The following is a 6,872-nucleotide window of genomic DNA, read 5'->3' on the forward strand; positions in this document are numbered from 1 at the left end:
TAGAAACCAAAAGCTGGGAGAGAAAAGCAGCAGACATTGCCATGTGACTTGCTACATGAGAGAGAAACCCTGGACGCCATCCAACCTGTCTTCAAAGGCAAGGTATCTTTATCTGGATGCCTTAGTCTGGACATTTTTATTGCCTTATAACTGTAAACTTGTAACTTAATGAATCCCCTTTGTAAAGGCCAATCCATTTCTGGTATATTGCATTCTGACAGCTTTAGCAAACTGAAATAGGTACATAACAGATTCAAACCAGCACACCACCCTATTATTAATACATTGGTGTGGTATATTTGTTACAATTGATTAAGGCATATTTTATAATTGTACTATTAATTATAGTTCATAGTTTAATTTAGGAATCACTGTTTGTGTTGTGCAGTCCCATAGACTTATTTATTTATTTATTTACATGGGCAGGCACCAGGAAGTGCCATAGATTTTTAAAAAATTTTACTCTAATTATAGTTCATAGTTTAATTTAAGAATCACTGTTTGTGTTGTACAGTCCCATAGACTTATTTATTTATTTATTTATTTATTTATTTACATGGGCAGGCACCAGGAAGTGCCATAGATTTTTTAAAACTTTTACTCTAATAATATATACAACCTAAAATTTCCCCTTTTAACCACATGCAAGTGTACAATGCATTGCTATTAATTAGATACACAATGTTGTGCTATCATCACTACCATTCATTACTAAACCTTATTTAAACAGCATTTTTAGTCCATTCTTGAATATATATGATATCATAATAAAGTTTCTAAAAAATCAGAGTAAAGTGGTTCTCAACCAGAGAGTATATCAAAACCACTAGAAGTATTTCCAGAATCTAGACCATATCTAAACATATTGAGTCAAATGTTATGAGGGAAATTCTGGCCATGTGTAGTTCCAAATTTTTCAGTATGAAATTCCAGTACATAATTCTGTTTAAAAACTCATGACCCAAAGAACAGCTTTATTTTCTAGTGAAGAAACTAGGAATCAAGACTTTTAAAGTGACTTGCCCAAAGGCATGTTTTTTATGAATTATTTAATCAGAACTAAAAATCTGTTGTCACCAGAGTCCACACTCAATGTTCTTTCTTTTTCTAAACCATTAACATTGTCTTCTGACTCCTGTCTGGTCTTAGGTCTCTCTCATTACTTGGTCTGTACCCTCTTGTAGCACTGGCCTACTTTCTGTTAGGGTCTTTTCTAGATCTCTCTCCCCCTAGGGCCTTTGAAGCCATTGTTTTCTAGTGTCTAGAACACACTTTATACAAAATAAATGATGAACTTCATGTTACTGACTCTTTCAGACCACAGTCACTTTTGTCATTGATGATGTTTGTCCTAACTACATAACTTTGTTTATGAGTATAATTATTTTAACTACATATGAACACAGGTCTTACTTCCCAGTGCTCTCTGCCCCAACTCTGTCCCTTCTCAAGAAATTAAAATTAAATTACTGTTTGTCAATCTCAGAAGACACATTCCCAAGATCCTAATATAAGGAAAGCCACATATATTTAACAAGTGACTGCTATGTACACATACATTTTAGTGTTATATACATTTACTTTTTTCCCCCCTTTTCTTATATTTCTTTTTCACCAAGACTCAAATATGACTGGCGTAGACCATGGTACTTAAGGAATGGTTCCTGGACAGCATAAGTACCACCTGGCAAGTTATTAGAAATTTGGGTCCCATTCCTGTTTTATTAAATCACAGTCTCTGCAGTTGGGAACCTGGGATCTAGGTTTAATCACTCTTGAGGTCATTCTTATACATACTAAAGTTTGAGAAGCTGTGGAGACCTAGGGCTTGAGGTCCTCCTCCATACTGAGAGGAAGTTACTGCACGCAGCTGTCTACAATGACTGGGACAGACATTTAAGGTCATCATATCTCTTCAGGGGGAAAGAACGTACAAGTGGTGTCATAAAAAAGGCATGGACACTAAACTCCCTTGATCACTATTGATAACAAAACTTTAAAGCCCTATGGCATGAGGCCCTGCCGAAACTGTTCTAGTACCCTTGTCCTAAACCCTTAAAAGTCTTTGTACTCCCACTCACTCCCCTTGTGGAGCATTAACTTCCATTTCCCTACAGGCTGCCATGGGAAGAATCTTCTCCTATTTCTAAGTCCCAATAAAACTTATGTCTAACTTCATGGCTGATGTGTCCTTTGGTCTTTGGGCTGCCCTGACCCAAACTCCTCAAGAGCTGGGTTGGAACAGAAGCATTGGTTTGGATTGCGTTGGCTTGGGGGCTCATGGATTAATAATAGAAAGTGAAGATGGAAGCCTTCAAAAAGAGGTCACTGTATCTTTATTATCATATACATTTATATTACAGTTTATTAATTTCCTGCCTAAAGGAGCCTGAACTATTTTTGAAACGTGCATTCTCTTCTCTTTTTTGAAACTCTCCCCTTATTCATCTTTTATTTTCCCTGCATATCATTTCTTTATTTACCCTTCTTATTTCAGAATCCTTCCTCCAAAAAGCAGTTTTTAAAGACTTTTTAAAAAATGCACTGGCATTTTTTAAAGTATTTTTTAAATTGATCTTGGTTTCTCATCACTCTAATCAAAGTGCCTGTTCTTAAAGTTATGGTCTGTTATATGATCTAAAGACTTTCATAATAAGTTGTTATTAAGGCTTAGTTTTCTAAAGGTGTGGAGTAAGAAGTTGAGGAGAACAGAATTTAAAAAAACGAACAACTTGTTAACGCAAGAAATTTCTAAATCATGGAGCATGTTTCATTGAGCATGTTAAAGAGCTTTGAGAAAATGCAGCCATTGGCTGAATGGTTTTGAATATGTTGCTTTAAATCATTGAGCCCTATTTAATCATTTATAATGTACTTTTTCCCAAGTATCTCAGACTGTTGTTTTAAGATACACGATTAAGCTTTTAACATCTGTATTTAAATTTCAATCCTCCCTGAAAGTACTCGAACAACCCAAGAAATTTGCACATATGGGAAAATTCTGAACATTGTTGAACAGCGAGAAGGGCAAAAATCAATTGGCCATATATTTTTAAACACTTCTTGAGAATATAAGAAGATGAAATTGCACTGAGCAAAGTAGCTACATCCTATGATTCCACAAATACAACGAATTGGAACTCTCTGGTACATTAATGTGTCAAAATTTCAGAACCAATCAAAGGCAGTGATTAGTAAGACTAAGCAAAGGGGAATGATTAGTGAAACAAAGAGAAAGAGAAGCCTGGAAAAAAAAGGAGCTTTCTGGAAAATTCTTTCACTTGTTCTGTCTCTTGTCTCATATAGAGTTAGGCTTCTAAAAACAGAAAACTTCTAACATTCTCTCTACAAGATTTTAGAGGGTATCACATTTATGAAAAGGGAAGAAGAATAATTTGCAAATCTGCAAAGATGGCCTACAGATCAAAAATACATTTTTAAAAAATACTCAATAGAATATTAAGTAAAACAAGAAATTTGATACTGAAGAAAACTGAATCAATGAAGTAGATCAGCCTAATAATTTTTCAAGGAAAAATAATTAACAAATGATATCATAACCAAAAAAAAATTGAAATGAATGATGAATTGGAGACAACAGCATATATAGAAGAAAAATATTAATCAAGGTAATAGCAAAAATATTAAGAAAAATAATAAATTTAACTTTATTCAGATGTAAATGGTTCCAGAGAATCATGAAAAGTAAGCAAAATGAGACCTAATAATATCCTTGTGAAATTTTAAATTAAAAGGATTTCAATATGCATCTAATAAGAAAACATACAAACAATAATTTATTTCACAAAACTGAGAATGTATAAAGGGAAAATATGTGATTACATCAGGTTTGTTTTCCACATGATATTTTCAAAGACAATAAAGAAAAATGCCTCCAGTTTTTTGGAATATGTTGTTATCAAATAATTCTTTACCTGTCCAAACTATCATTTATGTGAACAGGATATAGAAAGACATTCTAAAATATATAAAGACTCAGGGAATTTATACTTTGCAGTTTTTATTTAAAAAGATGGAGAAAAGATTCAGTTGTTTTGAACTGATGTACAGAGAAAAATGTATCTTAGAATATATGGCCATAAGGAAAGTATTTAGTCATATTAAGATTTAATGTCTAAATAAGTATAGTCAGAAAGGCTTTGAAACCAAATGTAGATATCAAAAATATTTATTGAAAGAGATAAGAAAAATAAAACTAACAATAAACATAATCTCTACCCAACATTCAAGTCATCCCAATAAAATTTATAAGATGTAGGGTGGGTAAGAAAGAAGTTGATAAAAGTAAAGAGATGGCTAAAATCTTTCATCTTTAATAGAAGGTGTTTGTGCATATATATATCTATATATAGATAGAGTGTGTATATATACATATATATATATATAGTATTATTCTTACAATTATTGGTAGAACATAGGTCCATGGATGTCTGGCTGTAGAGTGAGTTGCCACTGGGTATATGGTGGGAACACAGCCTCAGGCACAATAGAAACTTTTGGCAAATATAGGAAAAAGGGTCCCAACGAGCAGGAGAAGAGATCCTATCATGACTGGTCTCCCAGGGAGGTCAACCGCATGGGTCAGTGTTGCCAGATGGCTGCTCCGTAAATCCCCTTTCTTCTCTGAGAGGAGAGAGTTATCTTTCTGCCTGGTTGTGTATTTATACAACTGGTGTGTGTGTGTGGGGGGGAGTGCGTTACTAAGAGTTCCAGCCCTGATAAGCCAGTAGACTGTTTATTCCTGGCTCCACGTTTAAGGTATGATCAGGCTTTTCCATTAGAAGTAACATTCCCCCTGTCTGCAGACTGGAAACAGACGGAAACATCTCACACAACGTTTCAGTGTGTGAAACACGCAATGTTTTCACACAATAGAGAAGCAGAGGATCGGCAAGGGCTGAGAGAATGCTGCTTGGTGTGTCTGTGACTTCCACCTGGAGAGATAGTATTGATGCCGTCTGTTTTTTGTAGGACTCTGATTGCCCTCACTACTGTCACAAATTTTGGACACAAGGTCCCTCCCTCCCTTCTTGTTCCAATGACAGTTTTTTCTGTTTTGGAGCAATCTCTTGACGTGGGTCTAAGCTGTGTTGTCAGAACCAAGGCAGAGTGAAGGGCTTTGTAAGATTGGACTTTGTTCTAATCACCTACAGCTAACTCACTCATTCTAAAGTATCCCTTAAGGACATCACATTGATTGGAAAGTTTTCCTAGGACTTATCTTGAGAAGCAAGGGCAACTGAGAATTTATCATAAAAATGCCCAGGTATGAATGATTTCACTTTCCTCCCTTTCAAGGAGAATGGATTGGGGGTTGGGAGATGAGCGCTCCCACTGATGTGTCCTCTACATTCCTTTTCCGTCACCATCTCACCTCAGGTACACTTGTAATTGTATTTTGGGTGGTGGGAACTTTTCTACCTGGGACCTTTGAAACTTTCCTCCACTTCCAGGGCAATAACCCTTGATAGTCTTAATTATAGTTGAAGAAAATATTTTTTAGGGGGGGAATGAAAAACAAATTCAGTGTTTTAAAAATGTTATTTCCATGATATTAGTTATATTGTTCCAAAGAATGTAAATGAAGCAATTCCTCCAAATACATTTCAAAAACAAGCTATCATACATTTTTTAAAAAAAATCATAGTTTCCACAGGGTCAAAGAGAAAAATCACATAAACATCTTGATATATGGTGAAAGAGCATAGAATTATCTCTAGCATATAATAATATTTGCTTATTAAATCAATAACCATCTTTTACTAGTAAAGCAGTAGAAACACTCCCATCCAAATTAAAACTAAAAACAAAATATCTTCCATAAGAACATTTTAATGAAGTCCTAAAGTTGTTTGCCAATGTAATTAGATAAGGAAATTTTAAAAGTTATAAATGTTGGAATGCAAGTGGCAACATTTTTATTAGTTTATTTAGTATTTGCAGATAACATGATTTTTCTTCTGAATAAACACCTTGTAATCAAGTGGAAAAAAATAAAATTAGTAAGATAATTCAGTCATTCTTCTAGTTAAAACCAAACATACAAAATTAATAGCTATCCTATATAGAAACAATTGCTAATTATTACATACAATAAAAAGGTCATTCTCCATAGAAATGCAGTCATAATACACCTAGGATTAACTTTAAGCAGAAATGCAAAAACTGTGTGATGAAACCTCAAAAAATTATTTGGGACATATGGGAAAACTTCAAAAATGAGGGTACTAATGCTTGCTATATTGTAAGGAAGTACTCGATCTTCTATCTTTACAAGAGAAAAAAAGAATATAGAGGATGAGAGGCTCACTTTTGCAGGGAAAAAACAGGAAGAGAAGGCTTCTTACCGAAAATAATGCTTGAACTGAGACAAACTGAAATAAAAAGTTTTCCATGTTTATCAGAGGAAATAAGGAATATCAGAAAGATGAAACAGCTTGTCTAAGGCAAAGTTACTTTAATAAGCACCAATTGTTTGGGGAGTAATAATTAGTTGGGTATGGCTAGAATAATTGAAGGAGAAATGGGGGAACTAAGAACTTTATATTCATCTTCTGTTGGTGGGAAAAGAGTCATCAAATGATAGGGGCTATGAAAATACTAGTTTCCCAAGCCTTTTGGTTATTTTTTAGATATTAGCTAACTATTAAACTGAGAGTATACTAGTATACATTGTAGAATACCCACTTCAGTTAAAACTACCTTGTAACTAGAATCTATAAAATTCTATAATTTTATCATATAAATAGCCTTGAAGATAGATATAACTTATGCCTTTTAAATTTATAAAACATTTGCAATTTTTCTTACATTAAGCAGACCAAAATTAAAATAAAGACTAATTAAACATT

This window comes from Tamandua tetradactyla, chromosome 11 (assembly GCF_023851605.1).
Source record: "Tamandua tetradactyla isolate mTamTet1 chromosome 11, mTamTet1.pri, whole genome shotgun sequence".
Taxonomy (NCBI): Eukaryota; Metazoa; Chordata; class Mammalia; order Pilosa; family Myrmecophagidae; genus Tamandua; species Tamandua tetradactyla.